Consider the following 19824-nt stretch of genomic DNA (forward strand, 5'->3'; position numbering starts at 1 on the left):
CTAACTATTTTTAATAAAGCCACAAACTTACAGAAAAATAGAAAATAAATAAAAACAGAAAACAGAGAGAGAGAGGGAAACCCACCTGGGCTTACCTCACCTGGCAGCCCACCTGGCTGGCCCGGCCCATCTGGCCTGTGCCAGTCATCACCTACCTCTGCCAGTAGGCAGAGGAGGGACACCGCGACGCCGCCGAGCTCACCACGCCACCTCCCTGCCTGCCTGTCGTCGCCCGCGCCAGCGCGACGCCTCGAAGCGCCTCTGCGGCACCGCCTCGACCCCTTGGACACCTCACTCCCCCCCTGCTCTCTCCCTCGCTCCCCCGAAGCCATGGCCGACGCAGCCGCCGCCGTCTTGCCGCCGTAGCCGTAGCCACCGTCGTCCCCGTGCCACCCCACCGTGTCCACGAGCACCGCCGCATCTCCCTCGACCTCCTCGACGAGCCACGAGGCCTCTGACGCGCTGCAACGCCGCCACCACTGTCGTTCCCCTCGTCGGCCACCGGAGATCGTCGCCGACAATTCGCTGCCTCCCAAGCTTCCCCGAGCTCACTTCGACGCCTACTGCAACCGCTGTGAGCTGCTCCTCCTCCTCTCCCTCTCCGTTTTCTCGTTTGCACGCCGTAGCTGCCGCTTCCCGGTGACCGAAACCCACCGCCACCCGGCTTTGTTGCCGCCATGACCCGAGCTCGAACCACCCGCGCCCTTGCACCGCATCGCACTCCTGGTGCCTCCAGGAGGCCGCCTAGCCCCTCTACGCGCTCGCCTGCTTGCTCTAGCGCCACGCTCGCACGAAGCCGAGCTCCGTCCGCTGCCAAACTCGTCGCCGATGCCTTTTCCGACCACCCCAGCTCCTCCCGCTTGGCCTACCAGATGCGCGCGAGCCCCAGCTACGTGTAGGACAAAACCGCAGTCGATTTGGTCAACTGTGGGCAAAACCCGACGCTCTCCGCCCGCGTCTGTCATCGCCGGCGTCGAGCCGTGGACCAACGTCGGCGGGTTTGACCCGTTGACTTGACTGGGTGGGCCCAGGTTGACCCCCCTGAGTCTATGACAAGTGGGCCCCCTCTGCTAATTAACCTAGTGTTAGCACTAACTAATTTTAGTTAGTTTAGGTCACTGACATGCGGGCCCAGGCCCCACTAACAGTTAGTTAGTATTAACTTAACCTTGTTAATTAGCTGTTTCACTGACGTATGGGTCCCAGCCGTCAGGTTTGACCTGGGCTGGCGCCTTTGACTCGCTGACGTCACAGTGACGCAGTGCTGACGCAATTATTCATTTTCTGGATTTATTCTTATATAGGAAATTCCAGAAAATAGCCAAAACTTCTAAAAATCATAGAAAATCAACCATGGCTCCAAATCAAACAAATTATATATGAAAAATGATCAGAAAAATTCAGTCTTTCCATCTGTAATGGTCTCATGCATGACAAAACACTTTAACCTTGCTGTTTAGGTGAAACAAGCTAATACACTTATTATGCATAAGAACTTAAGCTTCCATTTGAATCTTTGATTCAAATGGACCCATTTCAACTTGTTTCACATTGCATTAGGCAGGACACATCATTTTGCCATGTCATAGCATGCATCATATTGTTGCATATTGCCATGTGTTGATTATATTCTGTGGTGTCTTTCGTGGTAGGTTCTACCTCAAAGGATATCTCCGTGTATCCAACTGAAGGGCAGTACCCTACTACCACTCCATCAGGCAAGCAGCCCCATTGATCATATTGTTACAATCCCATGTTCTCGCCTCTGCTCTCATTTTTTGCATTAAGACAACAACATTTCAAAACTGCTGTGTGCTGCGGTAGTTGAACCCTTATCCTCTGCATGACCTGTCATTGCCACAGTCACTAGATGAAACCCAGTAGCATGTGTAGGAGTTGATGGAGCCATGTATGTGTTTCCTACCTTGCTATGCCTGCTATGCTTAGAGTTGTGTCAGGTCTGGTTCATCTGGGTGATGGGCTAGAGTGAAATGATTATGTCGGTAATGTGAGGGATGTGTTGAACATGTTTTGGTAAAGGTATCGATGAGAGGCCATGTAGGAGTACATGATGGGTTGTTACATTGAGGCCGTCCCTAAGAACTGAGATTTGTATGTGTGATTTAAGAATCAGCTACTACCATACATTGGGCCCGAAACCAATGGACCCTCTCGGCTTCTTAATCACCCTAGTACTCTGTCCAGGAGTTGCAATTAGTTTCTGGTGTTTGTAGGTTATGTGTTGGCGGCCGTGCGTAGCGCTGACCCTAGGGGTGGGCTATGTTGCGGTAGATACACCGTGGCCGGGTATGCCGGGCGCCCGTTTGGCGTCTCGGAACCCTGTTCACATCGTTCTGGGCCGTATGTGGAAACCTCGGCCGGACTCCCTGTGGATGGAACCTGGTTAGGCGATAAACCTGGACTAGAGACTTGAGTGTTTAGGTAGGCCGTGGCCGACACCCTCGTTGGGCTTCCGCTTGAAGGTTGCCGAGTAGATGTCGTGTAAACGACGGTAAGTGGTGAGAGCGTGTATGAAGAAGTACACCCCTGCAGGGTTAACATCATCTATTCGAATAGCCGCGTCCGCGGTAAAGGACTACTTGGTTGCCTATACAGTTCATAGACAAGTTAATGGTTACTACTAAAAGACTCAAGATAAGTGTGAGTACCGAGGGTGGCCCTCTCGTAGGATGACGAGGGAGGATCCCCGGTGGAGTATTGTGTTGGTGATTAGTGGACTCGTGTGCGAAAACTATTTTACTAGTGGTGTCTCGTAGGATAGCTTAGCCAAGAGTCAAAGCTGGCTTGCTGCAATAACTCCACCACCTTCTTGAGAATGAGCATGTATAGTGGGTTCTGTTGTAAGACTTGTTGAGTACCTTTGTACTCATGTTTGCTTTAATTACTGTTTTCAGACGACAACACCGCCCCCTCCGATGGGTTTTATGTAGACCTCGACGTCTATGAGTAACTTGCCACCCAGGTGGTGATCCTGGCCATGGAGGGCCCTATGTAGATAGACAGGCTTCGAGAAGCCTTCTTTCTTTCTAGTGTCTGTACTCATACTATTTGCTTCCGCATGTGCTTGTATGCTTGTATGACTTGAGTATCGGGTCATGTGACCCCTACCTGTATGAACATGTTATGTATGGCTCTCTGGAGCCTTTAAATAAAGTACTTGAGTTGTAGAGTTTTGTTGTGATGCCATGTTGTATTTGCACATATCGAGCATATTGTGTGTATGATTGAAATGCTTGGTATGTGTGGGATCCGACAATCTAGTTGTCTATCCTTGGCAGCCTCTCTTATGGGGAAATGTAGTCTAGCGCTCCTTGAGCCATAGTAGTCCGCTACAGCCCGGTTCACCGGAGTCCTGCTAGCCCAGCACTACTGCTCAGGACACTTGACTGGCCGGCATGTGTTTCACTTCGTTCCTATGTCTGTCCCTTCGGGGAAATGTCACGCGGTGACTTCCGGAGTCCTTCCTAGCCTGCCACAGCCCGGGTTCCCCGGAGTCCTGTTAGCCCAGTGCTACAGCCCGGTTTCACTCCCTAATACCGACATGCTCGATGTGATTCATGTATGCCTGTCTCCATAGGTCTGTGCCTCTTTGGGTTCACGACTAGCCATGTCGGCCCGGGTTCTTTGTCATATGGATGCTAGCGACACTATCATATACGTGATCCAAAAGGCGCAAACTGTTGTGGATGTCTCAAATCTTTTTCTGAGCATTTACAGCCGTTATGCTGTCCGATTTCCCCTAGAAAATTCCATTGTTGAGGAAATCGTTAACTGGTAGCTGCTCGGTTGGCTAGCGAGTAGGGGATTAATCGGCTAATCGGCAAGTTAATCGGCCATTTAATCAATTAATCGGACGATTTTTTGGTTTATCGGCTACTCGGTGACCCTATGAGTAGGGATTAATCAGCAAGTTAACTGGTTAATCGGATGAATTCTTGAACAGGGGAAAATTCTAATGCCTTTGCATTATTCTGTGCTTTCAGATGGCCACCTGTTCGCAGAACCAAGTGGTTCGTCTGACCCGGTGCCTTGATGTGCCCGGCCACACGGCCATGTTGGTTCGAGTGATGGTCGAGTCAGGTTATCGGTGGTATCCGGAATATACCGTCGAGGAGCAGTTCAGAGACTTCAACCAGAGCCAGTACCTTTGTACCGTCAAGATATATCCCTCTTATCCTGGAGCCACTGAGCCCCCTCACTGTTCCTATGGACTTGGGGTCACTATTGAGATGTCTGTGCAGGATGCAGCCTATTCAATGATGACTATCATTCGAGCCAGGATTGCCTTGCTTCAGAACACCGACTTCCGTTACATGCCAGCCTCACTTCCTGGAGCACAGGGGTACTATCAGGCTTTGTACTATGACTCTACACATGAGGAGTCACTACTCCGCACCACTGCCGAGATGCTCGAGGATAAGGACCGCGAAAATCGGGCCTTGCGTATGGAGCTTTTCAACTCTCGTGCTGATCATTGGGCCACTTTGACTTGGTTTGCACCTGCGGTACAGGCATGATACATGGACCTGAGGGACCTGTACCCTGTACGGTCTGGATTGCCAGATTGTATGGAGTGGCGCGATGTAGGAGGCATCACCCCTCCTCATGGTCCCCGTCTGCCACCACCTGTGGGACCAAGGCCACATCCGAGTCCCTATGGTCCGCAGGCTCCGCAGGATCATCTATTCCTAGATGATCATGTTCCACTTCCAGGCTTTGGTGGTGACTTTTATGAGGATTACTATGGAGCCGTCTGAGCTAGTAGTAGTTTCACTAGTACTGTAATAGTTGTATTCTCCACAGTCCTGCGTGACCCGTGGGATACGAGTTGGTGTGTATCACGCTCCGGAGGTGTAGAAAAATAATGTATAGGAGCTTGGAATGCCTCCGATGAGATGTAATGTCTTTCACCGTAGTTGTACTCTAGCCTGGGCTTGTACTAAACTATGTACGGTGTGTATGACCAATGGTATATATATGGCAATTTCTATATTACCATGTCGTGCAATGAACATCTTAGCATTCCATGTTATCCATTACATTCTGCACTTCCTTGCTAAGTTTGTGCCATCCTTATCTAAACCGTTGTCTTGTTTTCTCCTAGGATGGTCAACACCCGTAGCAACCCTGCTTCCCCGGAGCAGGGAGAAGCCAGTGCAGCTAGGGGTGAAAGTCTGCCTCACCCGCCTTCTCTGGCCGAAGTTATGCTGGAGGCGTAAAGAAACAAGCGTGAGACTAACCGCTTGCTGGAGCGGATTGAGCAGAACACTGCACGCCATCAGTGAAATGACTTGGTCAATCAATGACTTTATCAAGTTGTACCCACCAAAGTTTAATCATTCCGTCGAGCCCCTCGACGCGGATGACTGGCTCCGCAGCATCACACACAAGCTACATTCTGCCAACGTAGCCGAAGCTGATAAGGTTACCTATGCTGCCTATCACCTCGAAGGCCCTGCTAGCCTTTGGTGGGAAAACTTTGAGGCTATGCACCCGGTTGGCCAAATCACTACTTGGGCTGAATTTAGTGAGGCTTTCCATGAGCATCACATCCCGGAAGGTCTCATAGATCGCAAGAGGGAAGAGTTCTGCAATTTCACCCAAGGGAGACTGACTGTGGATGCATATAGTCGTGAATTTGGGAATCTGGCATGATATGCTCCTGAAGAGGTATCCACCGACGCTAAGAAGCAGGCAAGGTTCCGCAAGGGACTTAGCCCTGAGCTTCGCCGCGATCTTCGTCTGCACGAGTGCACCTCCTTTCAGAAGTTGGTCAATAAAGCCATCAGTACTGAGACAGGCCAGTCTGACTATGACGCTTCACGCAAGCACTCTCGTGATTTTGGTTCTTCATCCGGCTCGGGATCTCAGAAGCGCCGGGTGTGGATTCCAAGCACGGCACTGCCACCCAGGTTCATCCCGAGGCCATCCTTTGAGGCGCCTCGTCCCAACCAGCAGTTTGCACCGTCCAAGCCCTATGGTGTCCCCGCTGCTAATGCTGCTCCAAGCCCCAATGTTGTGACATGTTTTAAGTGTGGAGAGCTGGGTCACTACAGTCGAGAGTGTCCCCAGAACAACAACCCCAATCAGTCTGGAAAGTCCGTTGGTCGTGGTAAGCCAGCGGGAAAGACATTCTACGCCAAGCCAGCCACCACTGCACGTGGCCATGTCAACTATGTCTCAGCTGGGGAGGCTCATGAGGATCCTAACATCGTCCTTGGTACGCTCCTTGTTAATTACCATCCGGCATCTGTTCTTTTCGATACTGGAGCATCTCATTCATTCATATCTGAGAGCTATGCTCGATTGCATAACACGACATTCTGTGACATGCCCACTACCATGGAAATTCAAACCCCTGGCTCTAGATGGCAAACCTCCAGAGTAAGCCATGGGAATGAAATTCTTGTCAATAGACTTGTCTTCCTTGCATCCTTAATAGCTCTCAAGTCCTCGGACATAAACATCATCTTGGGTATGGACTGGATGTCAGCTCATTATGCTAAGATTGATTGTGCCACTAGAACCGTTCAACTTACTCACCCATCGGGCAAGACAGTCAATGTCTTAACTCGAGTGGCCAAGCGCCAGCTTTACTCCCTAAATGCCAACCCCCTTCCAGACCTTGAAGATATTCCGGTAGTCCGAGACTTCCCGGATGTCTTTCCAGAAGAACTGTCAGGTGTTCCACCTGACAGGGATGTCGAGTTTGTGATAGACCTTGTTCCAGGAACCGTTCCAATTTCTAGAAGACCCTATAAGATGGCACCCTTAGAACTAGCCGAGCTTAAGAACCAACTCGATGAGTCCTTGAAAAAGGGTTTCATCCGTCCTAGTTCCTCTCCTTGGGCTTGCCCCGTCCTCTTCGTCAAGAAGAAGGATGGAACGGATCGGATGGTCGTAGATTACCGACCTGTCAACTTGGTCACTATCAAGAACAAGTATCCGCTTCCCAGGATCAACGATCTGTATGACCAGCTCGCTGGATCCTCAGTCTTTTCCAAGATGGATTTGAGGTTGGGCTACCATCAAATCAAAATCAGAAACAGGGACATTCCCAAAACGGCCTTTGTTACTCGCTATGGCCAATACGAGTACACCGTTATGTCCTTCGGTTTAACCAATGCCCCCGCCACCTTATCTCGGTTAATGAACTCGGTCTTCATGGAGTATTTGGATAAATTCGTCGTAGTATACCTCGATGACATACTCATCTACTCCAAGAATGAAGAGGAACATGCCGAACATCTAAGGCTGGTATTGACGAAACTTCGAGAGCATCGCCTTTATGCCAAATTCTCCAAGTGTGAATTTTGGTTGCCAGAAGTGACCTATCTAGGCCATGTAATCTCTGGTAAGGGTATTGCTGTCAATCCCGAGCAAGTTCAAGCCGTCCTTGATTGGACTCCACCTGAGACGGTCAAGCAAGTTCGTAGCTTCCTTGGCTTAGCGAGTTATTGCCGCCGCTTCGTCGAGAATTTCTCCAAGGTTGCTAAACCTCTAACTGAACTCCTCAAGAAAGATAAAAAGTTCGAGTGGACCCCACAGTGCGAGTTCAGCTTTCAGGAACTGAAAAGACGCCTGACATCTGCTCCCGTACTGGTACCACCAAATTTCTCCAAGGACTTTATTATCTATTGCGACACCTTGCGACAAGGACTAGGTTGCATACTCATGCAAGATCGTTAGGTAATTGCCTATGCCTCACGACAATTACACCCACATGAGGAGAATTATCCCACACATGATCTAGAGCTTGCAGCTGTAGTCCATGCACTTAAAACTTGGCGACATTACCTTCTCGGCAATCGTTGCGAGATCTTCATCGATCACCAAAGTTTGAAATATATCTTCACCCAACCGGATTTGAATCTCAGGCAAAGACGTTGGGTCGAGTTGATCTCGGATTATGACTTAGGAATAACTTACACCCCGGGCAAAGCCAATGTCATGGCTGACGCGCTAAGTCGTAAATCTTATTGTAACAACTTGATGTTACAACTGAGTCAACCACTTCTTCACGAGGAATTTTGTAAGCTTAATCTTCACATTGTTCCTCGAGGATTCCTATCCACCATGGTGGCGAAGCCTAACCTTACAGATCAAATCATAGCTGCCCAGAAGCGTGATAAGGGCATATCCCGGATTAAGGAAAACATCGCTAGCGGAGTTGCTAAGTGTTTTTCCATGGATGAGCAAGGTGTTGTATTCTTCGAGAACCGCTTGGTGGTTCCCAAGAAACAACATCTACGCCAGTTGATTCTTAAGGAAGCTCATGAATCCCCTCTCACCATTCATCCCGGTAGTACTAAAATGTACCAAGACCTACGCCAGAGGTTTTGGTGGACTAGGATGAAGAGAGAAATTGCTCAATACATTGCTAGTTGCGACGTCTATCGTCATGTTAAAGCAGAGCATCAACGGCCTGCTGGCACCCTTCAACCTTTGGCTATTCCTGAGTGGAAATGGGATAAAATCAGTATGGATTTCATTACTGGGTTTCCCAGGACCAAGAGAGGTAATAATGATATCTTCGTCGTAATCGATCGTCTTTCCAAAGTAGCCCATTTCCTACCTGTTCGTGAGAGTATCACCGCTAGCCAGCTAGCTGACCTATACATCTCCCGAATAGTGTCTCTTCATGGTGTCCCATTGGAAATTAACTCAGACTGTGAGAGTCTCTTCACCTCTCGATTTTGGGAAAGTTTCCAAAATGCTATGGGAACTCGTCTCTCTTTTAGCACCGCCTTCCACCCTCAATCAAGTGGTCAAGTAGAGCGAGTCAATCAAATTCTAGAAGATATGCTCCGAGCTTCTGTCATCTCATTCGGAATGGATTGGGAGAAATGCCTTCCATTCGCGGAGTTTGCTTATAACAATAGTTATCAAGCTAGCTTGGGCAAAGCTCCTTTCGAAGTTCTCTATGGACGAAAATGTCGAATGCCTCTTAACTGGTTAGAAACCGGGGAAAGACAACTCTTTGGCCCGGATATGATTCAGGAACCAGAAGAGCAGGTTCGCGTTATTCATGAGAAATTGAAAACAGCCCAATCTCGTCAAAAGAGCCAATATGTTCATAAACATAAGCTCATGACTTATGAAGTCGGCGAGAAGGCTTACCTTCGGGTTACTCCGCTAAAGGGAACCCATCGTTTCGGTATCAAAGGCAAATTAGCTCCTCGATACATTGGACCCTTTCGCATTCTTGCCAAACGAGGAGAAGTTGCCTACCAATTGGAACTACCTCCGCATCTTTACAGAGTTCACGATGTCTTCCACGTTTCTCAACTCAGGCGTTGCTTCGCGGATCCTATCCGTGGAGTGGACCACGAAACGCTTGATCTACAAGATAACCTCTCATATCGGGAATATCCCGTTCGTATCCTTGATCAACCTGAGCGTACCACTCGACGCCATAATATCAAGTTTCTCAAGGTTCAATGGTCACACCATTCCGAAAAGGAAGCCACTTGGGAAAGGGAGGATCGTCTTTGACTCGAGTACCCCACCTTCTTCCCAACAGATCCTAAATCTCGGGACGAGATTCTTTTGAGTGGGGGTGAGTTGTCACACCCTAGCTAGTTCATGCATTAGAGTGCTTGCATCATGTTTAATTTTCCCAGAAAGATGAAATGGGGATGACAGAACCCCCAGCACCCCCTTAAACCAACTAGGGTTTGCTAAAATTGGTTTCAATGAACCCAAAATGCCCTTCACAAAATGTTCATCATTTCTGGATTGGGCTAAAACCCTGGCAAAAATGGTGCACTCTTTTCTAGGACATTCTGGATTTTTTGAATTAAATCATAAGCATTTGAATTTGGGCATTTAAATACTATAAAATATTTTAAATGCTCAAATAATTCTGGAAATAAGTGTGGGCTGTTGGAAATAATCTAAAAGGAGCCTATGATTATTTTCAGGATTTTTGTAAGTGCCTAACTATTTTTAATAAAGCCACAAACTTATAGAAAAATAGAAAATAAATAAAAACAGAAAACAGAGAGAGAGAGAGAGGGAAACCCACCTGGGCTTACCTCACCTGGCAGCCCACCTGGCTGGCCCGGCCCATCTGGCCTGTGCCAGTCATCACCTACCTCTGCCAGTAGGCAGAGGAGGGACACCGCGACGCCGCCGAGCTCGCCACGCCACCTCCCTGTCTGCCTGCCATCGCCCGTGCCAGCGCGACGCCTCGAAGCGCCTCTGCGGCACCGCCTCGACCCCCTAGACACCTCACTCCTCCCCCCTGCTCTCTCCCTCGCTCCGCCGAAGCCATGGCCGCCGCAGCCGCCGCCGTCTTGCCGCCGTAGCCGTAGCCACCGTCGTCCCCGTGCCGCCCCACCGTGTCCACGAGCTCCGCCGCATCTCCCTCAACCTCCTCAACGAGCCACGAGGCCTCGGACGCGCTGCAACACCGCCACCACTGCCGTTCCCCTCGTCGGCCACCGGAGATCGTCGCCGACGATTCGCCGCCTCCCGAGCTTCCCCGAGCCCGCTTCGACGCCTGTTGCAACCGTTGTGAGCTGCTGCTCCTCCCCCTCTCCGTTTTCTCATTTGCACGCTGTAGCTGCCGCTTCGCCGGTGACCAAAACCCATCGCCGCCCGGCTTTGTCGCCACCGTGACCCGAGCTCGAACCACCCGCGCCCTTGCACCGCATCGCACTCCTGGTGCCTCCAGGAGGCCGCCTAGCCCCTCTACACGCTCGCCTGCTTGCTCTAGCGCCACGCTCGCACGAAGCAGAGCTCCGGCCGCCGCCAAACTCGTCGGCGGCGCCTTTTCCGACCACCCCAGCTCCTTCCACTTGGCCTACCAGATGCGTGCGAGCCCCAGCTACGCGTAGGACCAAACCGTAGTCGATTTGGTCGACTGTGGGCAAAACCCGATGCTCTCCGCCGCGTCTGTCGTCGCAGGCATCGAGCCGTGGACCAACGTCGGCAGGTTTGACCCGTTGACTTGACTGGGTGGGCCCAGGTTGACTCCCCCTGAGTCTATGACAAGTGGGCCCCCTCTGCTAATTAACCTAGTGTTAGCACTAACTAATTTTAGTTAGTTTAGGTCACTGACATGCGGGCCCAGGCCCCACCGACAGTTAGTTAGTATTAACTTAACCCTGTTAATTAGCTGTTTCACTGACGTGTGGGTCCCAACCGTCAGGTTTGACCTGGGCTGGCACCTTTGACTCGTTGACGTCACAGTGACGCAGTGATGACGCAATTATTCATTTTTTGGATTTATTCTTATATAGGAAATTCCAGAAAATAGCCAAAACTTCTAAAAATCATAGAAAATCAACCATAGCTCCAAATCAAACAAATTATATATGAAAAATGATCAGAAAAATTCAATCTTTCCATCTGTAATAGTTTCATGCATGACAAAACACGTTAACCTTGCTGTTTAGGTGAAACAAGCTAATACACTTATTATGCATAAGAACTTAAGCTTCCATTTGAATCTTTGATTCAAATGGACCCATTTCAACTTGTTTCACATTGCATTAGGCAGGACACATCATTTTGCCATGTCATAGCATGCATCATATTGTTGCATATTGCCATGTGTTGATTATATTCTGTGGTGTCTTTCGTGGTAGGTTCTGCCTCCGAGGATATCTCCGAGTATCCAACTAAAGGGCAGTACCCTACTACCACTCCATCAGGCAAGCAGCCCCATTGATCATATCGATACAATCCCATGTTCTCGCCTCTGCTCTCATTTTTTGCATTAAGACAACAACATTTCAAAACTGCTGTGTGCTGCGGTAGTTGAACCCTTATCCTCTGCATGACCTGTCATTGCCACAGTAACTAGATGAAACCCACTAGCATGTGTAGGAGTTGATTGAGCCATGTATGTGTTTCCTACCTTGCTATGCCTGCTATGCTTAGAGTTGTGTCAGGTCTGGTTCATCTTGGTGATGGGCTAGAGTGAAATGATTATGTCGGTAATGTGAGGGATGTGTTGAACATGTTTTGGTAAAGGTATCGATGAGAGGCCATGTAGGAGTACATGGTGGGTTGTTTCATTGAGGTCGTCCCTAAGAACTGAGATCTGTATGTGTGATTTAAGAATCAACTACTACCATACATTGGGCCCGAAACCAACGGACCCTCTCGGCTTCTTAATCACCCTAGTACTCTGTCCAGGAGTTGCAATTAGTTTTCGGTGTTTGTAGGTTATGTGTTGGCGGCCGTGCGTAGCGCAAACCCTAGGGGTGGGCTATGTTGCGGTAGATACACCGTGGCCGGGTATGCCGGGCGCCCGTTTGGCGTCTCGAAACCCTGTTCACATCGTTCAGGGCCGTATGTGGAAACCTCAGCCGGACTCCCTGCGGATGGAACCTGGATAGGCGATAAACCTGGACTAGAGACTTGAGTGTTTAGGTAGGCCGTGGCCGACACCCTCGTTGGGCTTCCGCTTGAAGGTTGCCGAGTACATGTCGTGTAAACGACGGTAAGTGGTGAGAGCGTGTATGAAGAAGTACACCCCTGCAGGGTTAACATCATCTATTCGAATAGCCGCGTCCGTGGTAAAGGACTACTTGGTTGCCTATACAGTTCATAGACAAGTTAATGGTTACTACTAAAAGACTCAAGATAAGTGTGAGTACCGAGGATGGCCCTCTCGTAGGATGACGAGGGAGGATCCCCGGTGGAGTATTGTGTTGGTGATTAGTGGACTTGTGCGTGAAAACTATTTTACTAGTGGTGTCTCGTAGGATAGCTTAGCCAAGAGTCAAAGCTGGCTTGCTGCAATAACTCCACCACCTTCTTGAGAATGAGCATGTATAGTAGGTTCTGTTGTAAGACTTGCTCAGTACCTTTGTACTCATGTTTGCTTTAATTACTGTTTTCAGACGACAACACCGCCCCCTCCGATGGGTTTTATGTAGACCTCGACGTCTATGAGTAACTTGCCACCCAGGTGGTGATCCTGGCCATGGAGGGCCCTATGTAGATAGACAGGCTTAGAGAAGCCTTCTTTCTTTCTAGTGTCTGTACTCAGACTATTTGCTTCCGCATGTGCTTGTATGCTTGTATGACTTGAGTGTCGGGTCATGTGACCCCTACCTGTATGAACATGTTATGTATGGCTCTCTGGAGCCTTTAAATAAAGTACTTGAGTTGTAGAGTTTTGTTGTGATGCCATGTTGTATTTGCACATATCGAGCATATTGTGTGTACGATTGAAATGCTTGGTATGTGTGGTATCCGACAGTCTAGTTGTTTATCCTTGGCAGTCTCTCTTATGGGGAAATGTAGTCTAGCGCTCCTTGAGCCATAGTAGTCCACTACAACCCGGTTCACCGGAGTCCTGCTAGCCCAGCACTACTGCTCAGGACACTTGACTGGCCGGCATGTTTTTCACTTCGTTCCTATGTTTGTCCCTTCGGGGAAATGTCACGCGGTGACTTCTGGAGTCCTGCCTAGCCTGCTACAGCCCGGGTTCCCCGGAGTCCTGTTAGCCCAGTGCTACAGCCCGATTTCACTCGCTGATGACCGACATGCTCGATGTGATTCATGTATGCCTGTCTCCATAGGTCTGTGCCGCTTTGGGTTCACGACTAGCCATGTCGGCCCGGGTTCTCTGTCATATGGATGCTAGCGACACTATCATATACGTGAGCCAAAAGGCGCAAATGGTCCCGGGCCATGGTAAGGCGACACCCGTGGGGATACCGTGCGTGAGGCCGCAATGTGATATGAGGTGTTACCGGCTAGATTGATGTGACTTGGAATCGGGGTCCTGACACCGGATCCGGAGAGGCCCTCCGTGACGACACTTCAAGGTCGCCCGCTTCTTGAGCGGGGGAGTCTGGGGGAGGCATTTCGCTCTCCATCATCTCCGGAATAAGATCCCCCGAAGACGAGCTCTGCTGAGAAGGGCTAAGATCTGAACTGCAAGATAAACGCTTCGGTTATTTTCCTCAGAGGTAAGGTAGTATATCTCCACTATTAAAGTACCTTTCGATTACATACAGCTCGTTGGAGGGCTGATCCTCGCGTGGACTTTGTGTGGCAAGAGCACCCTCCAAGGTAGGACTCTCTGGTGGAGACTTCTTCTCTCGTTTGGAAGCCTCGGTTTCCGGATCTTCAGAGGCAGTCCTCTTCCTTCCCCGAAGCGAGAGAAGGTCAGATCCTTCCCCTTGGTTATCCTCCTTCATGGAGGCGCTCATTCTCTCGGTTGGAATTGGTAGCGATGGGGGCCCGCTTTCGACCTCATTATTCCCCCCTTTATCTTCCTTTGAGGGCCCCGGGGAAGGTGCTAGCTCGAGCATCTTTTCCAGTACCGGATTCTCCAAACCCTCAGGAAGGGGGGCCGAACACCAAATCATCTTCGCCCTTGTTAGCCAGTCCTGGTCAAAGAGCGATTTCTCAGAATGACGTCATGGTAAATGAAAGACGGTGTGTTCGGCTAAAGGATTACTTACTTGGTCGGCGGTACGGTTGCTGCTCAGGCCCACGTCCTCGGTAGTATCCGAACACTCTATTTGGGGTCCGAAGAATGATTTGTACATATCCTCGTGCGTCAGGCCGAGGAAATTCTGAATGGTGCACGGCCCTTCTGGGTTGAACTCCCACATGCGAAGGGGCCGGCGTTTGCAAGGCTGGACTCGACGAACCAGCATGACTTGCACCACCGTAACCAGACTGAAATCTCCTTCGAAGAGATCTTGAATGCGGCTCTGTAGCATAGGCACGTCCTTGGCTGGACCCCAGCTCAGTCCTCTGCTAATCCATGACATCAGTTGTGGTGGAGGGCCCGAGCGGAAAGCAGGGGCAGCCACCCACTTGGCACTTCTGGGAGCTGTGATGTAAAACCACTCCCGTTGCCATAATCCGGACACCTCTGGAAAGGAACCTTTTGGCCACAGAGCTCCTGCTATCTTGCTTATTAATGCGCCTCCGCACGCTGCATACTGCCCCTCGACCATCTTCGGCTTCACGTCAAAAGTCTTGAGCCACATGCCGAAGTGAGGGGTAATGCGGAGGAAGGCCTCACACACGACAATGAATGCCGAGATGTGGAGAAAGGAGTCCGGGGCTAGATCGTGGAAATCTAGCCCGTAATAGAACATCAAACCCCTAACAAAGGGATCCAGGGTGAGGCCTAGACCTCGGAGGAAGTGGGAGATGAACACAACGTTCTCGTTGGGTTCAGGAGTAGGGACGACCTGCCCTCGGGCAGGCAGCCGATGTGAAACCTCGGCGGTCAAGTATCTGGCCTCCCTCAACTTCTTGATAGCCTCTTCCGTAACGGAGGAGGGCATCCACCGGCCTTGAAGGCTAGATCCGGACATGATTGAAGGTCCGAAGCACCTGACCTAGGCTTTGGGTGTTAGAACTCGAGGCGGGAGAAGGATTCGATTGAGCACGGGAGGGAAAAAAGTAAAAGCCTTGTCCCTTTATAAAGAGGATGAATATCAAGCGTCCTCTCTGTAGCCGTTTGGGACTTGCCTATAATCTAGGAGTCCTAGACACGGTTGGGTTACCCACGACCGTATTGATGAGAATCCCGTAATTAGGGGAACACGATCTCTGCTTTGACAAGACGTGTCAAGAAACCCCCTCGCGTTATGTGTGAAGCTGGTTGAAGAAAAACGGTTCGAATAATCACCGAACCATGGCATGATGTCATGTTGCCAAAACATGTCAGCAGATTAAGATTTGTGGAAATATTATTCTCTCTACGGTGGTATGTGAAACTTATTTTGCAGGGTCGGACACTATCCTTATATTCAAATTCTTCCGTGATGTGTTCGGAGGAGGAACCCGCCTTGCAATGCCGAAGACAACACTGCACGCCGGACTCATCGTCATTGAAGCCTGGTTCAGGGGCTACTGAGGGAGTCCTGGATTAGGGGGTCTTCGAACAGCCGGACTATATCCCTTGGTCGGACTGTTGGACTATGAAGATACAAGATTGAAGACTTCGTCTCGTGTCCAGATGGGACTCTACTTGGCGTGGAAGGCAAGCTAGGCAGTACGGATATGGATATCTCCTCCTTTATAACCGACCTTGTGTAACCCTAACCCTCTCCGGTGTCTATATAAACCAGAGGGTTTTAGTCTGTAGGATATAACAAAAAACATACAATCATACCATAGGCTAGCTTCTAGGGTTTAGCCTCTCTGATCTCGTGGTAGATCTACTCTTGTCTACCCATATCATCAATATTAATCAAGCAGGACATAGGGTTTTACCTCCATCAAGAGGGCCCGAACCTGGGTAAAACATCGTGTCCCCTGCTTTCTGTTACCATCTGCCTTAGACGCACAGTTCGGGACCCCCTACCCGAGATCCGCCGGTTTTGACACTGACAATGGGCGCAAAGGCCGCCCCTGATGTCTACTACACAACCTTCTTCTTGTAGACATTGTTGGGCCTCCAAGTGCAGAGGTTTGTAGGACAGTAGCAAATTTCCCTCAAGTGGATGACCTAAGATTTATCAATCCGTGGGAGGCGTAGGATGAAGATGGTCTCTCTCAAGCAACCCTGCAACCAAATAACAAAGAGTCTCTTGTGTCCCCAACACACCCAATACAATGGTAAATTGTATAGGTGTACTAGTTCGGCGAAGAGATGGTGATACAAGTGCAATATGGATAGTAGATAATGGTTTTTGTAATCTGAAAATATAAAAACAGCAAGGTAACGAATGATAAAAGTGAGCGTAAACGGTATTGCAATGCGTTGAAACAAGGCCTAGGGTTCATACTTTCACTAGTGCAAGTTCCCTCAACAATAATAACATAATTGGATCATATAACTATCCCTCAACATGCAACAAAGAGTCATTCCAAAGTCACTAATAGCGAAGAACAAATGAAGAGATTATGGTAGGGTACGAAACCACCTCAAAGTTATCCTTTCTGATCGATCTATTCAAGAGTCCGTAGTAAAGTAACATGAAGCTATTCTTTCCGTTCAATCTATCATAGAGTTCGTACTAGAATAACACCTTAAGACACAAATCAACCAAAACCCTAATGTCGCCTAGATACTACAATGTCACCTCAAGTATCCATGGGTATGATTATACGATATGCATCACACAATCTCAGATTCATCTATTCAAACCAACACAAAGTACTTCAAAGAGTGCCCCAAAGTTCCTACCGGAGAGTCAATACGAAAACGTGTGCCAACCCCTATGCATAGGTTCATGGAAGGAACCCGCAAGTTGATCACCAAAACATACATCAAGTGGATCAATAGAATACCCCATTATCACCACGGGTATCCCACGTAAGACATACATCAAGTGTTCTCAAATCCTTAAAGACTCAATCTGATAAGATAACTTCAAAGGGAAAACTCAATCCATTACAAGAGAGTAGAGGGGGAGAAACATCATAAGATCCAACTATAATAGCAAAGCTCGCGATACATCAAGATCGTACCACCTCAAGAACACGAGAGAGGGAGATCAAACACATAGCTACTGGTACATACCCTCAGCCCCGAGGGTGAACTACTCCCTCCTTGTCATGGAGAGCGCCGGGATGATGAAGATGGCCACCGGAGAGGGATTCCCCCTCCGTCAGGGTGCCGGAACGGGTCTAGATTGGTTTTCGGTGGCTACGAAGGCTTCTGGTGACGGAACTCCTGATCTATTCTGCTCCCCGAAGTTTTTAGGGTATATGGGTATATATGGGAGGAAGAAGTACGTCGGTGGACCTCCGAGCTGTCCACGAGGCAGGAGGCGCGCCCAGGGGGGTGGGCGCGCCCCCCACCCTCGTGGGCAGCCCGGGACTCTCCTGGTCCATCTCTGATACTCTGTGGTCTTCTTATGGTCCAAAATAAGTTCCATGAAGTTTCAAGTCAATTGGACTTCGTTTGATTTTCCTTTTCTGCGATACTCTAAAACAAGGAAAAAACAGAAACTGGCACTGGGCTATGAGTTAATAGGTTAGTCCCAAAAATCATATAAAATAGCATATAAATGCATATGAAACATCCAAGGTTGATAATATAATAGCATGGAACAATAAAAATTATAGATACGTTGGAGACGTATCAGCATCCCCAAGCTTAATTCCTACTCGTCCTCGAGTAGGTAAATGATAAAAACAGAATTTTTGATGTGGAATGCTACCTAACATATTTATCCATGTAATTCTTTTTATTGTGGCAAGAATATTCAGATCCATAAGATTCAAGACAAAAGTTTAATATTGACATAAAAATAATAATACTTCAAGCATACTAATAGAGCAATCATGTCTTCTCAAAATAACATGGCCAAAGGAAGCTATCCCTAAAAAATCATATAGTATGGCTATGATCCATCTTCACCACACAAAGTATTTAAATCATGCATAACCCCGATGACAAGCCAAGCAATTGTTTCATACTTTTGATGTTCTCAAACTTTTTCAATCTTCACGCAATACATGAGCGTGAGCCATGGACATAGCACTATAGGTGGAATAGAACGGTGGTTGTGGAGAAGACAAAAAGGAGAAGATAGTCTCACATCAACTAGGCGTATCAACGGGCTATGGAGATGCCCATCAATAGATATCAATGTGAGTGAGTAGGGATTGCCATGCAACGGATGCACTAGAGCTAATAGTGTATGAAAGCTCAACAAAAAAACTAGTGGGTGTGCATCCAACTCGCTTGATCACGAAAACCTAGGGCATTTTGAGGAAGCCCATCATTGGAATATACAAGCCAAGTTCTATAATGAAAAATTCCTACTAGTATATGAAAGTGACAACATAGGAGACTCTCTATCATGAAGATCATGGTGCTACTTTGAAGCACAATGTGGTAAAAGGATAGTAGCATTGCCCCTTCTCTCTTTTTCTCTCATTTTTTATATTTTTTTATTTGGGCCTTTTCTCCTTTTTAAGGCATTTTTTATTATTTGGGCTTCTTTGGCCTTTTTTCGCCCGGAGTCTCATTCCGACTTGTGGGGAAATCATAGTCTCCATCATCCTTTCCTCATTGGGACAATGCTCTAATAATGATGATCATCACACTTTTATTTACTTACAAACTCAAGAATTACAACTCGATACTTAGAACAAAATATGACTCTATATGAATGCCCCCGGCGGTGTACCGAGATGTGCAATGACTCAAGAGTGACATGTATGGAAGAATTATGAACGGTGGCTTTGCCACAAATACGATGTCAACTACATGATCATGCAAAGCAATATGACAATGATGTGTGTCATAATAACAGAACGGTGGAAAGTTGCATGGCAATATATCTCGGAATGGCTATGGAAATGTCATAATAGGTAGGTATGGTGGCTGTTTTGAGGAAGGTAAATGGTGGGTTTATGGTACCGGCGAAAGTTGCGCGGTACTAGAGAGGCTAGCAATGGTGGAAGGGTGAGAGTGTGTATAATCCATGGACTCAACATTAGTCATAAAGAACTCACATACTTATTGCAAAAATCTATTAGTTATCGAAACAAAGTACTACGCGCATGCTCCTAGGGGGATAGATTGGTAGGAAAAGACCATCGCTCGTCCCCGACCACCACTCATAAGGAAGACAATCAATAAATAAATCATGCTCCGACTTCAACTCATAACGGTTCACCATACGTGCATGTTACGGGAATCACAAACTTTGACACAAGTATCTCTCAAATTCACAACTACTCACTAGAATGACTCTAATATTACCATATTCATATCTCAAAACAATCATCAAGTATCAAACTTCTCATGGTATTCAATGCACTTTATATGAAAGTTTTTATTATACCAATATTGGATGCCCATCATATTAGGACTAAATTCATAACCAAAGCAAAATACCATGCTGTTTAAAG

The 19824-nt window shown here is 48.3% G+C and overlaps 1 pseudogene across 1 annotated transcript in view; it reads right to left on the minus strand.

Moving 5' to 3' along the window:
- LOC147965377 (uncharacterized) overlaps positions 1 to 716 on the minus strand; it is a 40020-nt pseudogene extending 39304 nt beyond the window's left edge. Inside the window, exons 1-2 of the transcript XR_015609267.1 lie at positions 565 to 716; positions 101 to 462 (exon numbers count right to left, since the gene is read on the minus strand). The product of XR_015609267.1 is annotated as an uncharacterized LOC147965377 (transcript). The remainder of the gene's footprint in view (positions 1 to 100; positions 463 to 564) is intronic.
- Positions 717 to 19824: the final 19108 nt, after the last annotated feature.

The sequence above is a fragment of the Triticum urartu genome, chromosome 6A (assembly GCF_056163025.1).
Source record: "Triticum urartu cultivar PI428250 chromosome 6A, HENAU_Tu73, whole genome shotgun sequence".
NCBI lineage: Eukaryota > Viridiplantae > Streptophyta > Magnoliopsida > Poales > Poaceae > Triticum > Triticum urartu.